The sequence below is a fragment of the Pimephales promelas genome, chromosome 20 (assembly GCF_988280905.1).
Source record: "Pimephales promelas chromosome 20, fPimPro1.hap1.1, whole genome shotgun sequence".
NCBI classification, from domain to species: Eukaryota; Metazoa; Chordata; class Actinopteri; order Cypriniformes; family Leuciscidae; genus Pimephales; species Pimephales promelas.
The window spans coordinates 25,645,538-25,668,022 of NC_142788.1; the positions used below are offsets into that span (position 1 = coordinate 25,645,538).

Here is a 22,485-nt window from a genome sequence, read left to right on the forward strand (position 1 = left end):
TATGAATAATTTGATTCTCAAACATATGGGGGAATGTAAAAACTCAAAAGAACAGAAAAATTGGAGCAGTAGACTCTAAAACTCCTTCCAAAACCTTAACTTGTTAGACATGTTCTTGTTTTTCATGTTCTTCATTTTTACAAAGCTTACAATAAAAGCAATCTCAGACCTTGAATACAATATAAATGAATAGTTAAGCTCTTTACCAAGAATGTAGGTGGGAAATTCGTAACAGACATGATGTGTAAATACTTCTCTTTGTAGTGAACATTCTTGCGCACTTTCTTTTTTATAATAGTTATTTTATTTTAATAGCCAAGTTATGTTCAGCCTTGGTTGCACACTTTGCTTTTGTGTGAAACTCATTTCAAAGATTCAATTTACTTTAATAATAACTTAGTTTAAGCATACTGTATGACTAAAAAGAACACCAATTCAAAGTCAACAGTATGTAAGACTATGCAATTTCTGGGATGTTTTGAGCAACTGAAATTCTCAGCAAGGTCATGACTCCCTCCACCAACACGTTTTTACCGTTTATAGAAAGCAATGAGAACTGAAAAGTGAAGAATGGAATAAAACCTACAATATTAAGTTACTCACACAATGCAAAAGTTTTATGGTGTGTTTTTGAGCTGTCAATAGCTGTTTCTATCCCAAGTTACAGATTAAACTTATGCAAAATTGGAATTTTGCATAAAACATTTGCGAATAAATCCAGTGAATCGAAGAAAACAAAATCGTCACTTCCTGGTAAATGTGGCAAAATATCACTAAGATAATTGGAAGTTGTTGCAATTTTTTTATGACACTAAGGGCAGCAGGAATATTAGGCTGCTGTCACTTTAAGACCAAATGCTCGGATCCAATTTATTCTTACACAATCGACTTATACCCCACCTGTTTATCGTATGTTAATTTAAGACATAACCAACAGTGTTTTAATTTCTGGAGACCACCGATCAAACTATATAAAGCGACATCGGTTGATAACTTAAGACAAATCAAGTCGGTCACATAAATATCACTTTTTTAACAGAATATTTATATTTCCAATCAAGTTGTAGCCTGAGGGTACGTTTACATGAAAACGATGTACTAAAAACTGAAACGTTTTTAAAAAACGCTGTATTGTTCATGCCAGACCCTTAGTTAGCGATGTTACTTTGTAAAGATACACTATACAGTCTGAACACACAATATGCATGAGCACGACACACCATTTTCACAAATTCGCATTTGTGTAGTTATTTGCATGGAGACGACAACGCTAGTTGTTTTTTTTTTTTCAAAAACTTGCACTTTGAAAAAACATTTTAAAAAGTGTAAATGAACAGCCAAAACACACTATTTTTATTTGAAAACGGTGTAGTGTAAACCGCCCCTAAATGCATTAGGCCTAAATTATGGAAGAAGTATTTTGTGATACACAAAATGCTATGAAAACTGATTCAGAAAAGTTGCTTAAAAAAGCAGTTGTTCGACAGTCAGTTTAAAAGTCCACAGGGCCAAAAAATGCCTGTATAGCCTAGTTGAAGAAACACCTATTGCTACTTCGTAAACAGTTCTGATACTTTACTCTAAAATTAGAATAGGAGTAGGCTATAGGCTATAAAAGTCCAATAGAAGTTTTCGTAATAGTTGAGCTTCTTTTACCTCCACCTGACATCCCAATTATGAGTCTTCCAGACAGGTCAGGCTTATCAGAGCAGCGTGACGCATTTAGCAAAACTTTAATTGCCTTCATCAGCTAGTGTGACCGGCAGTTCACGCATCAGGACCCCGCATGTACCTGATCTCATCCGTTTCCAGTTATGACAGTGCACACTCTGAACCACGATATGTGTACAGCACATAAAACAACAGATCTGTTATGTCAAATGTGTTTGATGTGTCACAGGTAGGTCTTTCTGATGCTTGCATCATCCTGTCATTCTCCGAAACGAATGAGTTGTTTGCATTCAGATGAGGCTTATCGTTAGATTGACACTCGTAATGAGTGACTCATTTATGCGACTCTGGATTAGAACAGTTGCGTACATTACAATAACAACCCTTTTTAAGTTTTAGCAGAGAATTAAATGGGAGAAAGTGTCTTTGATTGACTTGTTGAGGACGGAGGGCTCGGGAACTGTGCGCGGAATGTACATTAAACTGCTTCAGCCCGGTTGCTGTGGTAACTAGAGCACACCGCCACGTGAATGCGCGCTCGCGACTTTCCACGGAAGAGCGAGAGACCTTTGGGGATGTGGGAGGGCTGATGTCAGTGAATACTGACAGTGCACATCCTAAATTATAGCTGGATCTGTCTGCGCAGCATACCAATATGTGATATTTTTATAACTGTGATTCCCAGGACTCCGGAATGTGCCGGTGAGCGCGAGCGATTCACCGCGCCTCCTCGTTTGATTCCATGTAATGAATTGCTACGTGGTTTGATTCAAAGAGAGAACACGCACACATTATTTAGCAGATAAATCTCTTTTTAAGCCTTAAATGTTGACAGATGTTTTCTCTGGAATCTTGTTCGGATTAGTTGAACATTTCACTCATGTGTTGTTTGTCTCTTAGCCTACATAAAAAAAAAAAATAAACAAAGGGGCCGTTGACAATGTGAATTCAACACGTTTCTCTCACAGTAACACCAGACTGTGAATAATTAAAAGCTCAATTCAGACACAAAGCTTATTAATCCCAGCCCTGTTCACTTCAGACTCATTCACTATAGGCTATGCCTTTTTTATCTGCTGTGAAATACAAAAACATAGGCATCGTTGATTTAGATAGTGGACACTACAGGGAAGGATTTTCTCACAGGCTTAATAGGAACTTTTTCAAAGAGAATCGTAGATAAACGTCTTTATAAGAATAGCTCAAACAATCTGACTCTCTTTGGCTCAGTGCTTATTTATTATATAAATCGACGCAGCAACTTTTTGATAAATATTTGACGATGATAGTTTTCTAACTGATGAAAAACATTTCGTAAACACTTTCAAATGAATTGGTCCCTTTTTTCCCTATAAAAACTAACAACGGCAACACGCTTTAGATTTGAGAAGGATGTTCTTTTAAAGATTGTGTTATAGTCATATTTGAGGATTTGATTCGTTTGAGTTCTGGAACAAAAGTGGTTACTAATAATATGTGAGGGAGGACTGTCTGAATGTTTTTGAATATGTAAGAAGTTTTGATTGTATTAACATTTCACTCTCTGGCTTCATCATCATCTTTTTTGTTAAACAGAATTGTTATTGCCAATGACCTTCATCTAGTGATGACAGCTGCATTGTCATATTTGTATGTTGAAATCTCTTACTCTTGGTCTAAAAAAAGATTCAATACTTAGCCTGGTCCCACCAGACTCTCATACATTTCATTTGTACAGAGGGTCTGGCCTCACTCCTTTGATAAGCATTAAAGGAGTAGTTCAGTCTTAAAAAAAAAAAAAAAAACTTTTGCTGATAATTTACTCACCCCCATGTCATCCAAGATGTCCATGTCTTTCTTTCTTCAGTTGAAAAGAAATTAAGTTTTTGATGAAAACATTACAGGATTTTTCTCCATATAATGCACTTCAGTGGGAACCAAACGGTTCAAGGTCCAAAAGACAGTTTCAGTGCAAACTGCAAACTGTTCAAAGGGCTTTAAACGATTCCAGACAATGAATAAGGTTCTTATCAAGCGAAACTAAAATGAGGAAACAAATTAACTTTAGTGTTCAATGAGAAGGTAGGATGAATTTGTAATTCAGTTGGTGAAAATTCAGATTCTGTCTTAATACTTCGGGAGCAAAAAAAAATAAAAATGTGTATACCGTACTTTCTTGAAGTATTTTTTTTTTAATTGCCCTGGCTTAATGCATTATTTACTCCTAGTTTTAAAAATGTGTTACATAGACCAACACTGGCAAACACCGACTGTTTTCCTTTATATCCCACAGAACATCTTTGATCTGCAGGCGAGAGCGAGTCCAACTTTTCTTGCATCAGAAGCATAACTTTCCAGAGAGATCTCCAGTCACGTCCACTATACGAATATGGAAGTTCAAACCAATACGGTAAGAAAACATTATTTTTTTGATCTTCACACGCTAGCGAAGGAAGCATCTGAGAAATTGGGCCTACAAAGATTTCAACATACACAAATGGCCATCCAGCAACAAAAGGCCCCTGTCAATCCCACACTCGATGAAGGTCGTGGGCAATAACAATCAAGTGTATTTCATTATTTTGTCGAACAAAAAAGGAGGAGATGAAGAAGTAAAGCGAGAGAGAGAGAAAGAGTGAGATGCATGTAAAAAGGGTTCTACCTCCTTCCCCCCCCCAACCTCTCAGACCAGCGGCCTCCCCCATCACCTTTTCTGCACTCTCATTTATTTCAATTTGTCATGCTTTGCTCCCCCCCTCTGCGGGAGAAGCGGGTGGCAGCGGGGAGAGATGGGGAGAGAAATTGGTATCTCCGCTCGCGCCGTAATGAAACATTTAGATGCGAGCAGAGCTATGCCTCCGCATTAGCAGTGGCGATGAAGGGAGATGGCTCGCGGCACACAGCCCACTCCACCTAATACCTCTCTAATCCAGGTCAAAGTGGGACACTTCTTCTCCTTAATCAGTATTGGCACCTTCTTTCGGAGGATGTATTTATGGTATGAAAGGTCCAGCTGTGGAGCCACTGCGGCTGATGCCGCGAGCAGCTCTTTTTCTGACTGGGAATGGAAAAATAAATCATGGCTTTGCATTTGTATAGGGCTGGAGATCAAGACAGGTGCTGAGATTGAAAATCCTATTGGTATTTCAGAGCTAGTGTGCTTCGTATAGAGGACTGAAGATATCAAATGTTTGTGAGGAAATGCTGGGGTAAATAGCCATTTAATAACGTCATCTATTATGTTTGTTTTCTGGCTAGGAACAGTTTTATAACCGCCATAATAAGTGTCGTAAGTGTGCCCTAACCTGAAATGGAAATGTTACGGGGTGTCTTGCTGGCTCTCGGACTGTAATGGCCATCTGATGCAGGTCTTTGGAAGTTCTATCTACTCTAGGTTAAGGGACGTCATTAAAGGGACACTCCACCCATTTGCATTAAGATTTCCATTGTTAGAAATCCAGTCATACTATTGAATGGTCGTGCAACACTCTCTCGTTGCTTTTAAATTTATCTTTTTCACTGCCTCCTACAATGACGCAAAAATCGTCATTTTACGACCTAATGCGCTAACAGATCTATCACAGATCAGTGCCAGTGCATTTGATTTCACTGGCAGAAACTTTTTGAAAATATGGACGAAGGTACCGAATACGCAGACGGACGCATTATGGATAGGGTGCCGGGATCCGGTTCCGAAGTAAACGGTAATAACCAGACAAGGGATGCAAACGGTTAATCGATTATCGATTAATTGTCGACAAGAATTTACTAGATTAAATTAAAATTAATTGTCATACAGCGTGAAAATAGCACTATTGTCAAATAGCACTAAACAGCGTGCTAACTTCGAAAATCCTGCTGTATTCTAACAATAACTTGGCTCATACCCGTCAACACCCGTTTCTCCCGTTTTTTAGCCCTATCTCCTGGACCCCTCCCGGTTTGTTATTTTTCCTGGGAAACTAATCAACTAATGATTAATGAATTAATCGGTAAAAATTACCCGATTTGTGCACAAACACTTAAATTACACTTTTATTTATTTTATAAGAATAAAGTTATATGAAATATAAACATTTAAATGGTGGCTGCATAAAAACTTGCCAGATTTTTTTCAAACAAAATGCATTAAATATTAAAAAACATTAAAAATATAATGAACATGTAATATGGTGCATGTATTTGGCAAAATGCTGCTCTAGAGTTCAATTTTTTCTAGCTGGCTAACGAGTTTATGGTCACGTTTTTTTTTTTCTGAGGTAAATGTTACATTACATTGTTCACACGCCTTTTACTGACGTCTTTCCACGGTTGAATCACTGATTGAGCGATTCTATGTGAAAGATACGGATTTTGATAAGTTGTACTCTATCTTTTAACACACTTTCAGATGCTCGTTCATGTTAATTTCGCGCTGTAACTGGTATTATTAAGGCGGAAGAGAAGCTCATGTTGATTCTCTTGAGCTGAGCCAGAGCGATCTCACGCCACAGTGTCAATACCCTATTTATGTTTTTGAATTTCGTAAGAAAATTGACCCTAATTTGAAATCTAAGACTTTGTTTCGTATCAATAGTAACAAAGCACAAAGATTATTGCGATTGGACGAGATGCGCGCCATCTTCCATTCACCCATCAACTGAAAACAGCATAGCCCAACGGGTTCGTGAAATGAGAATTCGTTTTTGAATATGATGATATATTTTACCTAGCCCTAAAAAGTAGCCAACATTTTTTTCAAGTTTCTTCGTCGTCTGTTTCTTCTGCTGCTGATTGGCGTTACTGATTCTCTGGTGTTCAGGTCGCAATTTATTTCGTATCACGCAGCACGGAGCATTTTACCATACGTGCAAGGAGAACAAAAGACTCGTTTGGGGAGAGTCAGCGGATGCGATCACGCGAGAACGTTAGGTTCACTGGTGCGACCTAGGAAAAATTTTGGTCGCACCTTTACAAATTTTGGTCGCGTGTTCTCTAGAGCCCTGCATTATCAATATGCGGGAGACTCCCGGAACGTCTGATAGCTAGGGGATTAATGAAGATACCGAAAACAAAACGCTCCAAGGTTTGGCTGCATTTCACGTGAATAATTACGCATCAGAGTAAGTGTGCCGATTGTCTGAAGCCCATATAGAATCACGCCAATCCATTGGCTGATGGCGCGGGCGCCGCCTTAACGCTCTTACGTCGTCATATTATATTGTGCAAAATGATTTCCAGGCGGTAGCATCGAGTTGAACTCAACTTTAGTCTACATTGATGGGCGGAGTAGTGGGAGTGGCCTGCGAAGCTGAGCATTGCAATCCACTATGGGGATTGTTGTCTACTATCCATAAGCACTTAAAAGTCATTTTCTGCCTTTTATCGGCCAAGAAGGACCCAAATTAGAAATTTATGATGCTATTCTACATATATGACCCACTTTCAATACATATTCATGTCTCCACTGGTGGAATTACCCTTTAAATACCACAGCACAATGCTTTGTCCTAGAGGTTGATTCATTATCTTGTTTTATTTTTTTTATTTTTTTTCCATTGCACCTGTTCACATCCGCTCCTCTTTTCCAAATGATTGTTGTTCAGAAGTTTTAGCAGAAGTATGATGAAACCACTGCTTCACTTTTTTACTCGACCTTAAAGCTCTGCAGTGTAGCCTATATTATCCGACTTCAGACTTAAAGAATTACTTTAAAAGAAAGTGCCATGACTTCTAATGGCATGCTGTCAAGCTGAACAGAAAATTATACACAAACAAGTTTCTTTATGGATTTTGTCGTGATAAAGTCACATGGGTGTGGTTAACTGAAAATAGAGCTAACATTTGGCTTGGTTCATCATCCAGATATATGTAATAAACTTCAGTTCCACAAAAGATTCGCTGAAATAGTTAGACGTAGCTGACAGAACATTAAAGTTTTGACAAAGTTCAATTAGAGTTGGGGTGAAATCAAACAATGTTCTTGTCTCTTGTAAAACAGCATTTGAGTAAATTGTTTTTTAATGAATGCCTTTTTAACAGCTTGAATCCTTTATTCTGTCATCACTGGACACACTTTATCTCTAGTCTAATAGCCACAAGTGCAAAGTGCTCAATATAATTCCTCTGAAGCTGCCACGGCTCTGTCAACGCCGACTGGACCTTCATTAATTCCACTCTGAAATCGATGGCTTCTCTTGTCACGGCTTTACGATCAGTGCCATTTTTCCCTGTGTTTCCACCCTCAGTGGTCTACGCTCTGCTGTTGGTGAGAAGAAAAGCAGAGAAGTGACAGAAGGGTCAGTCAGCCATAAGCAACATGGTTGTAAGTGAAGTGTGCGTCCAAAAAGGGAATCCACCTCATGTTACCTTCAGCTAGTGTCTGACCCCCACTATTTCTCATTACTGTCACAGTTGTTTGGTCACAGGAAAGGCTGGACAAAACAACTGTGGAAGTACACTGATGTGCAAAAGTTTGGGATCCAAAAGGAAATTATTTTTTATTTGCACTTTTATTCAGCAAGGATGCATGAAATTGATCAAAAGTGACATTTGTAATGTGGAGTAAAGAGTGTGAAGAAGAAAAAAAGTTTTTTATATAACAGACAATTTATTTGAATGTGTATTTGTAGTGTCTTTCCCAACCATTGACAGAAATTTCTTTCATTTGTGAGACAACGCTTTTCCATTTCCTAGTTTTCACTGTTATATGATAGGGGGCGCTATTGCGCATCTTCTGAAAGAGATCTCCTGATCAAAACACGCGAAGAAAATGCTGAAACAAGCGGTAGCACATGTAATCATATGCATAAATAATCTACACAATCACCAACATTATACGGCATAAATCAAAACTGCCTAATGTTACCGAATGAAATGTCGACCCAAGGCGAGCTATAGGACTGTGAAGATTTGGTGGTGTTGATGGACTCGAGCATTGTTCTGAATCTGATCTGGAAGTAGTTGATTTTGTCAGCTTTTTGCTCAAAATGTTGCTTTTTTATGAAACTTGCCCACATTCACGTTTAAAAACGTTTAAAAAAGAGATATACAGTAACGTTTTGCATTTAAGAAATCAGAATGTTAATAATTGTGTATATTGTTTGGATATGCAAGTACATTAGTACAATGTTTGATTTTAACATTTTTTGTAATTTCAGACAAATTTGGTTGTGTTTTGGATTGACATTTGATGGTCAATTTTAAGATTTAGAAGACTAAAGTCTTTAAAAGCTCTATAAGGTGCAATGAAAGAGATGAGTAAGAGAAAAAGAGAGGGAAGTTTAAAAAGAGAGAGAGGGAGCAGAAAGTGTAATTTGTCAGCTGTCGTGCTCTCATTCCGGTTTGATGTCACCCCATTACAGTATTTGTCAGTGGTATTGTCCGCTCATGACAGATCCATAATTTCAAAAGACCGATCACACAGAATGCCTAATCGCTCTCTCTCCTCGGACGTATTTCCATGCTGAACGGACACGCTTAGCCAAACTTCTGTGGCATTAGCGCCTCCGTGTATCACTGATCATTCATTAGGACGGTGTTATGCCAATGTAGGGTCAATCTAACTCTCCCCACGGGCTGTCAGGAGACTCGATCAATGTGTAATTATATCTGACCACCGTCATAAATAACCCAGCTTGCAAGTTCAAGGTTGTACTTAATTGTGTTATTCACATTGCTCATGCGTTAACTTATAATGCTTCTGTTGTATTGAACCTCAAAAGCTGGTCTTGAGCGTGTTGTTTAGCCCACGAGCAATGGCTAGATGCATGAATGGGATTTGTAGCCTGAGGACTGAAAAATAATATCAGTATCTCGTGAGCTTAGAATTATAAGGTTCTATCTCCACTTTTGGTCGAAATTGAGTTTTTGACATAATCTGATCCATTAGGTGTTTATTAATGCCTGTGTGGTGTTATTTTTGTAAAAAAAAAGATTAATAGATAAAGCTATAATAGAAAATTTTACTACATTACAGTTTTGCCAGGTGGGATGTAAAAACTTTGATGCTCAATATCTCAGAACTACCCTAAACGGAGATAGAACCTTATAATTCTAAGCTCACGATCTTGCTTTATCATGGACAACTGCTTATAAGGAGCTTAGAGACAGAATGACTAAGATGTCTATTATGCAATCCCATTGGTTATTATATAATGTTTGTATATTTATTTAAACGTCATATAAGATAGTCGTCTACATGCATACATACTAAACTACACACTGTATATATACAGTATATATATACAGTATATATATATAGCTCTTAGGCGTAGCTAAGAGCTTTTGGAGTAATATGCTTGTTTAAACTTATTAGTGAAATTTTCTGTACAGCATCATGGGTAATGTAGTTTTTCACCACAAATCTCGCTGTTAAACCTAAGTTGAAATAATGCTGGCTGACAGTAAGAATGTCTTTAAAGGTTTATAATGTATTGTTAAAAAATCAATTTCCCTTTGGAAAATGAATGGAGACTTAACTTCTGGAACCGGTACCGATTATGTGTTCATTATCGGCCCAATAAGAAAATTTGGCCAATATATTAAAGCCGATAAATAATGTTTACATTTTCTTCAGCTGAGACACTTCGAGCCCGATCTCATGAAAGTTCGTATCTAGAGCACGAATGGCATTTCTCGTGTCATTTATACGCCAAAACTAGTTTTTGCGTGTATATGGTGCGCGTTTTTCGCGTGCATATGATACGCAGTTTTTGGCGTATAATAATAAGTACGAACTCCCCACCCCATTTCCTCTAAATTTACCCAGGGGGTTTTCAGTGCGTAGCATATGCACGCAAAAACCATTTTTGGCGTATAAATGCTACGAGAAATGACAATCGTGGTATAGATACGCACTTTCATGAGACTGTGTTGGACACTTCATGATGGGTTTGAATTGCTTGAAATATGATTGGAATCATGAAGGAAAATACAGTTACCTGCAACATAATTGGCATTTGATGGTGAATCTTTTGTTTTTGTAATCTGGCTCTCAAATATTTTATAAAAACAATTGGATTTAGATTTATCGACCAATATATTGATTATCGGCTTTCAAATATAAAGAAATATCGGTTATCGGTATCGGTCATTTTCATATCCCTAGACAAAGGCTCAAGTACTTCAAAAAGCCCCTGAAATTCTGAAAAATTCTGAAATCTGTTTAGCAAAAAATGAAGGAACTAACTCCGATTGTGCAGTTTGTGAGGTGTCTGAACTTTACTCCAGGTGTATGATAAAACAATTGCATTGAAGGAAGGACCGGAGCAATATGTAAAAATCAAGACATCACAGAGACCCACAGCATCATAAAAGCACCTTATGCACAGGCAAGAACCCTCACGTAATCTTGTAAAATGAGCAAATCTACCTTATATTTACAGTCTGACGTGTTGCTGTGACCAGTACGGCGAGTTCAAAGTTCTGCCGAGGTGTCAACATGTCAGCTGGGATTACTGGCGCACACTAGAAGGTTCACTTTATAATCGCCAGTGTTCCTGCTCATAGTCTTTCTTTCTTAATGAGACAATTGTGTAATTGCCTAGTGATTTCAGAGGGTAATAGATTAAACTAATCCTCTCAACAAAATATCTGTGTTTCCTTCTTGCCAAAGAAACTTTCCTATTACCAGCTAAAGCCCATTAAATTGCACTGTTGGATTTACAAATGTAATCAATAGATAATTGTCTGGGGCTTCTTTCAACCGCATACTGATGGCAGACCACCCGCTGCTTTTGTATTTTCTAATCTAAAGTCATTTTTTTCTCCTATATTACCTCGTATGCTTCTCCTATCAAACAGGGACAGGTGTGTTTCTGCATGCGTGATATATAGTCCGGATTAATGAAGAAAATGTCATTGTTTGGTCCCTTGCAAGCTCGTTTACGGCTCGTTGAAATACTTTAACCACACCAGCGCAATTGGATTGAACTTTGAGTCGATCCTATTTTTATTTGGCCAGTTGAAGCAATGAACCTAAATTCTATTGCTTGTCTAAAATGAGCTTATTAAATTAATCTCCCGAGCTCGCTGAAAACACAGACCTCCTCATCAGATAGATTTATCAATTGACGTCCCACCCCAGAGATTTATAATGACTATGAAATGTGTCAGTCGCACTGTGACCTGATCTGATACTCCAGCACGAGGGGGTCAGGCAGCAGCGCGGAACCGGCCGCTCTTGCATGATCGTGGGTAAAATGAAATCAGAGAGAGCTCAGTGACACGCTTGCCCTCGGCCTAACTGACTGTGATTATCTCTTTCTAACCTCAGACCTCCAGTTCTTGGACATCACCTTTGACCTCCCGAGGCTGTAGGGAAGAAAAATCTCAGATCAGGTCCCTTATTTATTGCAATTGGTTAAATGGAGACTATTCCTTCAAAGTTATGAACTCTCGTGCTTTTTTCTGTGATCATGGATTGGATCCATTTAACATTCAGCATTAGACAACATGAGAACCATCTGAGGTTATTTCTGCAACAACATTTAACACATTTTTTTGACTAATTAATATAGAACTTATATGATAATAAAATTGTGCTACTTCAGAAAGAGATTGACTGGCCTTTTCCCTCTAAAGTATAGTGTTACAAACTACACAAAAAATTACATTTTCTAGAACAAACAAATAAATACAATAAGACAAAGATACAAATGAATTAATATTGATTTTTCAGGTAGTTCTAACAGTAGGCCTATAGTTTTCAGGTACAGAAATTGAAGTAATCAGGTGTAAAATAACACCATACATATTCTTCATTGTATAAATTAAATTAATCCTAAGATTAAAGTTAAAAAAGTGATTCAGTCATGATCAGTGAGCATTTTTTTTCTTTTGTTAACTTTAACAAAAGAACGATTGAACAACCTGTGTTTTCTTACTCAACTGTTTACGCTCACTCGAGACATAACCGACTATGTTTACTAGGATGCTCACCAAGATGGCCATTCTGACATAATTTCTGTGTGAATATGTTCAAGCACAAGAAGACGTGAGAGAGAACAAAATTCAGTACCCGTGTGCTGTCTGAGATGTGGCTTTCTGCGTGTGCCCACACAGTACCTAAGTTCTCTGGCTTATTTGTGCTTAAAGGGATAGTTCACTTTGAAATGAATTTTTGGTATGTTTTAGCTTACCTCCTCCAAGATGTAGGTGTCTTTGTTTCCACAGTTGTTTCAATTTTTATATTTTCCCATGTCTGTCAGTCATACAATGGTCACTTGCATGTGGCTGTGGTTACAAGAGGTAAAAAACGATATAAATACTGTTCATTTTTTCACACAAACCGCTCATTTCATGTCTTAGGCCATCAGTGTGTACTTACATTTACGAATCATTAAATCATGTTTAATTTGGACTTCTTTGTGCATGCTCTTTGAGGTGGTGACCATAGACCTCCATTATATGACTGAAAGACAAGAACGGTTTGACCTAAAAATATAAAAACTGAAACTACTGCAGAAACAAAGACACCTACATCTTGGATGCTCTTGAGGTAAGATAAAACATACCAAAAATTATTTTAAAAGTGAACTATCCCTTTAAATATTTCAATCGGCAAGGCTTAAAAACACATGCAAATGCTAAACTTTTGTGCCGATGCAGTACTGGCCTAATCCTGAGAATCTTTAACGCCAGGCCATCGGGCAGTATATTGTTGAGCCCTGTTATATTTTGTACAATTTTTATTTTGTTTTGGCAAGTTAATTTACCCAGAGAAATATGTTGGATTATCAACAGACATTATACAATTTATTTTTAATTGTTGATTAATGCACTTTTGGTTATATCGTTTGTTATATCAGACTTTTTTATGCTATAGTCGATATGCAGATGCCCCATAAATATCGCGGGCCGATACATCGGTGTATCTCTAGTATATAGTATAATTGTTTCACAATTGTTTCACTTTGACAACAATGAGACTCAATGGAAACCAAATGGAAACATTTTCTGTTTTTTTTCTTCAGAAACCATGTGGTAATCTCACGTATTTTTCTAATCGGTCTCAAATTTTGCTCATGTTTTTTAAAATCTGTAAGGATCTCAGTATGAACTCAAATATTTCCCATCAGACTCTTCTGAAACTAAATTATCTGAGCTGTGGAATTCATATTAATCCATATGATTATTTTTCTATTTTTTATTTCTCCTAAGGCCTGTTAGAAAAAGCATCTGAGTCAAAATAATACTTGTATGAAACAAGTCCATTAAGTCTTATAAAAGAGAAAGATTTGAGCAATAGTGCATTCTCCCGGGTACAGTTGTTAGACTGAACGAAGGTGTTTTATTTGAAAGGCCTGATTATGTTTTAATGGAACTCGTATATTTTCCCCTTTGTGAGTTTTAAGAGACACGAATATGAATAAATTATCAGATGCTGTTGTTTTCCAAATCTGTGACATTATCTTTCAGTCTGTTGTCATCTCTCCTATGTTCAGCTGCAGTTTTCTTGCAGTTCTAAAGGACAGCAGAAACCCATTTTAAATTCACTCTTGACACAATCCTTCAGCGCTGTGATTTGGTAGCATCTTTGAAGTGCACCGCTGTGTCCTTCAGCCTGCAAATGGAAAATAATGCATCAATAACATTGTGCCTATTGTGAGGAGACTGGTGTGGTGCAAATTAGTAAAGATGTTCTATACGAGCACTTCACACGCAATACTCGCACACAATGTCTCCTAAACACACAGACACTGTCATTTTACTCTGGGCCTGGTTGCCATGGTGATGCATCGGTTTAGAGGTCTGCATGGACACTTGCAGTTTTCAATACATTAAGACATAATGGCAGTGCCCGTACTGGATACGGCAATTTGTGCCTGTGCAGCTCAGGCTTATTGTTGCACTCTTCTCTTTTTATTTTCTCTCGCTCTCTCATTTCTTTTCTCCCTTGATTCATCCTGCTTATTTACACACACACACGCAACACTATTATCCTTCCAAGTATCTTGAAAACAGTACTGGGTACATATTCGTAAAGCGTAGGCATGTTTTCTTTTTTTTTTTAATGAAATTGTATGGTAATGTCACTCTCGCTAAATAACAATATAGTGTGGAAAGCCAAAGAAAATGCTCTGAGAAAGCACACCAACACAGGTGAGTGTTTTTGATGCATTCGCCTTGCTAGAAAATCCAATTTAAAGGGTTTTGCGTGGTCTGCCCTGGTTATTTATGAGTATCAACCGGTCCAAACTTATCTATACCACTGATCATTTTGAATACCATTGGTAGGGCTTAGGTTGGCTTAGTAGATCTGGTTGGTCAAGCTGAATAAGTATAGACTTTGAAACCAGATGAAAAAATTTACTTAAATGGGACATATCATGCTAAATCCACTTTGTTAGCCCTTAAATGCATTTGAAGTGTTTACAAGTACAGAAAAGTTCAAATTATTCTATTCAGGTGCTTCGTTTATATGTTTATATTCTGTTTTGGTCATATTTTGCAACCTGTTCTGATTTTTCTGTTCTCTATGACGTATTTTGAACAATTACGCCACAGTATTTGCAGCGGAACTGCCAAATAAGGACATTGACTACCGGCCCAACACTTCGAGTAATCCGACATTTTTATTTATCGCTCCGATTTTGTAGTACAAGCTACGAGAGGGTAAGTCAAAATGTTCGGAAGAGTGCAACGTTTGAATAAAAATGTTCTGTGACACTTAATAATCGTATATCTTTAATCAAACTACAAAAATGGCCGAACGGGGTGGAGTTGAACCGAGTGTGAACTCAGCAACCTGGATAGCGGGCGGGGTCCTTTGCTTTTAAAGAGGCCGCGCCAAAACGAGCAGCTCACAGAGGAACATAATGAGGAATTCAGACCCAAGCATTGCAGTTTCGCTTTATATAGACCACAAATGTATGATTTATATGTAAAAATTAACGATTTAAAAGCACGATATGTACCCTTTAATGTAACTTGAACAGCTGGTTTCCAAACCTGGTCATAACGGGATTCGGCTGATTTAGCTAGTCGGCAACTGGTCTCCAAGCCCCATCTGAGACATCAAACCAGACCGACTTGAGCATTAGAAAGCTTCTTGGTGGCCATTCCAGACCAACAAACCAGCCTAAGATGCTTTGCTGGTCTTAACTGGTATATTTGGTCTCCATGCCTGATCAAGCTGATAGTCGATAGTCAACCAGCTGGTTAAAACAGACAAATCACCCCAGCTTGAGCGGTTTAAACCAGCTTGTTGGAATTGATGTGTATTGAGGCGCCCAAATAAGTTGTTATGAGCTGATGCAATTCCTGCAGCCTGACAATTTCGGCTTCCTGTATTTTATTCTCCATGAATTATGAGCCATTTAACCATGTCTCTTCCAAGTATGGCCGTTCCAAGATGCATCATTGACTTTCCTTTTGGGTCCAGGTCACCAGAATGACCGATATGAAGACCCGGATGGTTAAAATCACACATTCTCTTCCCGTTAATGACTTTGAGCCCCGAGGCCTCAAACAGGGGCCTGCAGACCTTCAGATTGATCCCCTCCTGTCTCCTTCAGGTTAGCCCTCCAGGAACCCCATCCAATCACATCACATCACAGACGCCAAGTGGTGCGGTCCCGTCCAATCACACTGATTGCTTTGGAAAGTCCTGGCTATCCCTTAAGCTAACAGTGCAATTACTGGAAGTGTCTCATAAAGGGAAAGAGGGGGTGGAGGGATGGATGGGTGAAGGTGATTAATTGAGGTGGGAGCTGTTTAAGGGAGAAGAAAGGAAGTAGGAGATAGAGAAAGTGAGAGACGGGTTTGAAGGGCGCAACAATCAGACGGATCATGAGGAAAGAGTTCATTGAGGGATCGGGTGGAATAATGGATGGAGGGGTTGAAGGAGGATCAATCATGTGAGCAAGACTAAAAATGTGCTGAGGAGTAAACTAAACTTTCTTCAAAAGTAAATTAGAATAAAACAAGGATTATTTTTAACAAATTGCCAGCTTGTGTAACGTGTTCAGTGTTTATTATTCATTAACCACATATTCATATTATTAATGTTGATACAAATTGCTATAATTTCAAATAATAATAGCTCAAAAATAATAATGCATTTTATTATCATTAATTAGTTGTTAATTATACATTATTCCAATTATTAATATTAATAATAATATTTAAACAAATTATGGCTTTAATTAAATAGTACGTAGTGTATCATAAGTAATAATAATGAATCGTATTATCAGTTATTATTGATGGTAAAGGATTTAAACGATTATTTTCATTTTTTTTATTATTTATAATTATTTTAAAGTATGACATGCAAAGCACTTTGAGCTAATAATATTAAATTTCACATTTATTATTACATTCAATGCATGCATTTTAGCTCAAAGATTTCATTGTGCTACACTGAACACTTTAGACATTCTGTTTATATATATATATATATATATATATATATATATATATATATATATATAAATGAAGAGTTCAGATGCAAAAGCCTCTAAATGCCATTTGAAATTTTCTTCTAAAATGACCATTTTTATCAAGCTTGTATATTTAAGTTCAGTAATTTCACTTAAATGACAATTAATAGGTAATCTTCATTGCCATTTAAGTGAAATTACTGAACTTAAATATACAAGCTTGATAAAAATGATCATTTTAGAAGAAAATTTTAAATGGCACTTAGAGGCTTTTGCATCTGAACTCTTCATATATATATATATATATATATATAGTACAGGTATTTTATTTAAATATCTTGCATATATGATTTTTGAAACATTTGTCGGAATTTATTTTTGAGTCTGTAAATATATTATAGGCTTTCTTGAATGAACGATATTTTCAATGAGACTGCATGGGCAAAAACATTAAAACACAAAGATAAATCTGATCTAAATATCAAAATAGATCTCAAAGTGCGTCATGTTCTCTGGCAAGACTGGAATTTTCAGCTTTTCGAGAGCATAGAAAAAGTATATATATATACACTGAACCACTATGACTGAGATTAAACAGAATCTTACTGCAGACTAGCAAAATGACAAAAATAATGAAATAAGATTTGTACACAGTTTGCTTATTACTGAAGTGGAATGTCATTGCGCCAGAAAGAGCTGCTGATGTTTTCTCAGGGTAGTTTGTGGAAATGCTGTAAGACTGTGACATCCACAGAGTAAATTGCATGGCGGGATGCTGCTGCTCCCCGTGTGCCGCTGAATATGCTGCTGTTGTCGTTTTCAATAGCCATCACAATAAAGAGAATTCCTTTAAGATTTTTCCCTCCAAATGTCATGGCCGTCTTCAAAGGCCTTGAAGGGCAGCTGTATTTTAAAAGCAATATTGGCAGTAAACACGGCGCTTACTCTATCTGGGTCTATCATCAGCGTGTGTCGGGGTGATAATCGTAATGGGGAAATGGCACCTGAAACGTTTGAACTTTACTTTCCTCATCCATATGGGCCCGCTTCGCCCTGTCATTGTCCTCCCTCGGCTTTCTTCAGCTGCCACGCCACGTCCTTGCTTCCTGGCCATCGACGCAACCTTATCATTTAAAGCCATTTCCTGTTCGCATGAATGTGTAGCCAAACTTAGCCAGATGCATCCAGGTAAATAGGGAGAGTTGAACGCTATGAGGTCTTTGAAGTTTATTTTATTTGAGAAAGAAATAAGGACAAACGAGCACAACTGCCTTCAGGCAAATTCTAGAATGCAAAAGAGACCGGGGTTAGTTGTCACACAAGGGATGCCTTCAGGTTTTGAGTCCAGTTATACAAGAGTTTTCTCTTGAATGGTTGCTTTCGAACATCTACAATAGTTCAAAACGAATGATATTATTAGAATATTTGTGTGACACTTTACAATATGGTTCTATTTGTTAAAATTAGTGAACTGGAATAATGTAATTATATTGTACTATTATAGTCAGCGTGATGTCTCTAATGTAATTTTCTACCAGTGTTATGAAAAGTATCCCTTTTCATTTGCCACTAAGTTTCACCTTTTACAACAAATTAACTTTCCCATAAAATAGCACAACTTTCTATATGTGCCATGAAGAGTTGCCGTGGAAACTAAATATATGAAGCAGTCCTCAAAGCAGGTGTTTTTATAGCTGTCATACTTACAATCTAATGAAACAGATCAGGGAGGCGTTTGGCTTAAGCACGTACTTTTTATAGTCATCAAATAGTTCTCGAAGAGAGGTTTTTATCAGCACTTTAGCAAACACTCATGTTACTTGACATGTTGCGTTTTAAACAACCACTCAATGTTTTAAAGACCTATCTGCATTTAAAAGGAATAAAAATTCTGTGTCATGTCATTCCGAACCTGAATCTCATATTTGAACATAGTTTCTGCATTTGTGTTCCACAAGAAAGTCAACGTATTGCTTTATTTGTTCTCCATTAACTACTACTTTAAACATTTGTGACGACACTAACCCAACCCTAATCTTTTATATCATCAGGATAGCAACTGATTTTTTTTTTTTTTTTTTTTTGAAAGACCACAAATTGTGAGATTGAAAAACAAAATAACCAAGTGTGTTAGACAAAAGGATGGGTCAACAACAGAGAGAGAGAAATCTGTGATATTTAAAAGAAAGCGTCCTTGCTGTTTCTAAATGCTGTCCCCCTCAGTCATTACCATTGTCAACATAATTATCATTGTTATCACCATCACCGTGATAATTCTCATCATTATCTCTCTTTTTAGCTAATTGACTCTGAGCTGTTCTTGCCACATTGTTGCCTCTCAGACAACCCAACAGACGGGCGAGGAGAGTCAACATCTGCGTACCGAGGTTGACTCGTCTGTCAGCGTAATAACTGCGTCTCAACAACTGCGCACCATTATTGGAGGAAAATGACGGTTGTTGGAGGCCTCGAGGCCTTTCGTGACGTTTTGTTCTCGGGCTGGGTCAAAGGATTGTGGGATAATGGCTGATGTTTAAAAAAAAAGATGGAGAAAAAAAAACATATTAGTCGTTTGAAAGTCAACAGTTTAAATGTGAAGTGGGATGGAACGCCACATGACGAGATCAAACGCAATTAAGTTAATTAACTTAATTCTGTGCTAACAGAATTAGCTCTTCTTATTCTAGAGAGTAATTGCCACATGTCACTGAAAAGAAATTAGATGAGGTAAACATAACTGTGAGATATTGAATACTTATAGATACTTAGAGTTTAAGTAACTTTAAGCACACCAGCAGAAACACTTACGGATGAATCGCACAAAAATAATATCCAGGTCAGATTTCACATCAATTTCTAAGGGGAAAATATTACAAATGTATGTATTGGTAAATTATATTATATTTGTGCACAAATTAAGCTTATGTTTAAACCATAGTAAGTTTCACAAACAATGAGAAATGACAAGTAACACATTTTGAAGTATATTTACTATGTGTGTATATATATATATATATATATATATATATATATATATATATATATATATATATATATATATATTATTTTAAATACTATATGTATTATTTAATAGATAGATAGATAGATAGATAGATAGATAGATAGATAGATAGATAGATAGATAGATAGATAGATAGATAGATAGATAGATAGATAGATAGATAGATAGATAGATAGATAGATAGATAGATAGATAGATAGATAGATGCTATAATAGCATATGTAAATAATTGTAAAATGACTGTCATTTAAGTGTTTTATTATAATATTCCTTCTATCAATCATTTGAAATGTTGATTATTTTTTAGATTTTAAGCTTTTTGATTTAGGTTTTGTCATTTTAATATTTTTTTTTTATTTAATTGGTTAATTTATTTCAGATTAGTTTTTAGTTAGAAATTGTGCTTGAACTTAAACTTATTTCAGTTGGTTTCAATGACAACAGTTCTAATTTACTTTTTCTAATATTTATTTTTTTATTTTATTTCAGATAATTTCAATTAACAAAAATTTTTTTAGCTAAAGATAACAATCCTGCTAAATTGCCATGAAAATATCAAGATGACCCGAAAAAAAATCACATTGTTGCTACATGCAGATTTCATTTTATATTATTAAAAAAAAAAAAAAAAAATGGAATGAAATACGACCCATACACGTTCCTGACAGGTTTTGCGAGATCCACCCTATAGGCCGCTTGTGTGGAGGAAATCTCCACAGACCTCGAGTGGTTTCAGAACAGACCTTTACAGTCAGCACTGTGTGGATGGACATATGAGGGCATCACGAACCTTCTAGTCTGTCACAGTGAGATTAAACACGTTTGTAAGTCCACAGGCTGTAGCTGCGGTGAGGGTTATGACATCACATACTGTATGCCCTTTGCTGCAGTGCCTGGGAGATGAGCAGCATTAATAACTGAGCCAGCGCTGGGATCTCGCGTCTGATTCTGCCCTGCTCTGCAGATCCTTTACGCTGGAGTCTGGTGTCACTGATAATAGGCCCCTCTGGGAGCTCTGTACAGTAGCAGGGCCTGCAAACTGTCTGCATATGAAAGGGGCGCCCACTCACGGCCTACTTCTGAAAAGCTGTCGGAGGGAGGGAGAGGAGCAGCGGAGGAGGACGGAATTAGAACGGGGAAGTTCAAACTCATTGACGCAAGACAAAAGTGGAGTAATTGAGTTCAAGGTGAAGACGTGCAGCCTTCAACTTTTCAAGCGAGAGCTTCACAGTGGCGATTAAATGTTTGGTAGGTAGGGAAATGTTTGGTTAAGCTTCCCACACAATAACCCTGCACTAAAAGGCCAGCATAAACTCACCTAAGTTTGAATTCGCTGTTACTACTGGTCTAACTGAAGCCTGGTAAGGAAAACGGCATATGGTGACAGTCGGCCAGCCCATGTTGTGCACCGTCGGTCAATTGAGCATTTGATGCTCAATTGTTCATCAAAATGAACAAATCTTTTTCCAAGTCATTTGGTTCATTCAACGAACGAAACGAACGAATTGACTCGGAAAAAGATTTGTTCGTTATGATAAACGAGTTCGAACAGGAGAGTCACAAACGCGTCACAAAAGCGTCACAGAACAGAGCAAGGCAAGCATTTGAGCTTATAAAACTTGAACTTTGTTATTTATTTATTAAATGAGCGATTGTTTTGCTTGATAAGACCCTTATTCATCGTCCGGAATCATTTAAAGCCCTTTGAACAGTTTGCAGTTTGCACTGAAACTGTCTTTTGGACCTTGAACTGTTTGATTACCAGTAAAGTCCATTATATGGAGAAAAATCCTGAAATTTTTTCAAGAATTTTTGTTTTTTAGTAAACTACTCCTTTATCCCCAGTGTAGGTTTAGGGTAGGTTTGGGGACAGAGTTGGGGTAGGTCATATATTTATATACAGTAATGTAACGTTAAGTCAACAGCATTCATAAACACGCTGAAAAGCGATTATGCGTGTTGATAGCACGGCAAAAATGGTAATACGAATTGGTGTGTCATACATACGCCATTTCATGAGATCAGTCTGGAGAGAGAGAACTCTGATTGGCTGTTTAGCTTAGCGAATGAGAGAAGTAACTTTCAAACCAAGCAGCTTTCTGTTGGTCAGAACAGCTAATTCGCATAACCGACTTGATCACAAGCAAAATCTGTGTGGGGATTTTGGATTTCTCCGAACAGCTGTAAATGTGATCGCACCTTATATAATAAGGATCTCTATGAGTTGTATTCTGCAGAGCTCCACGTGCATTGCAGTTGCATCCAAGGACTCATTGGAAGAATCTGACTTTTCTCTTGGCAAACAAAGTCATCAGGTGTTTGCTCAGAGATGATTCACCTTGTTGGTTTAGGTGGGTGTTTGAACAGGGCATAGGGCTCCAGAGGACACGCTAGATATCCTTGGGTTCATTAACACTGTAGCAGGTATCGAACTGAACAAACCCAAGG

At 37.3% G+C, this 22,485-nt stretch overlaps 1 long non-coding RNA gene across 4 annotated transcripts in view; it reads left to right on the plus strand.

Annotated features, from left to right (window-relative positions):
* Nucleotides 1–22,485, plus strand: part of LOC148970657 (uncharacterized) — a 148,224-nt gene that overhangs the window by 83,491 nt on the left and 42,248 nt on the right. For 3 of the 4 annotated variants that reach the window (XR_016148052.1, XR_016148053.1, XR_016148055.1), the window contains 2 exons: nucleotides 3,944–4,060; nucleotides 13,015–13,129. This is a non-coding gene — a long non-coding RNA (uncharacterized LOC148970657). The remainder of the gene's footprint in view (nucleotides 1–3,943; nucleotides 4,061–13,014; nucleotides 13,130–22,485) is intronic. The other variant, XR_016148054.1, reaches the window with a different exon arrangement.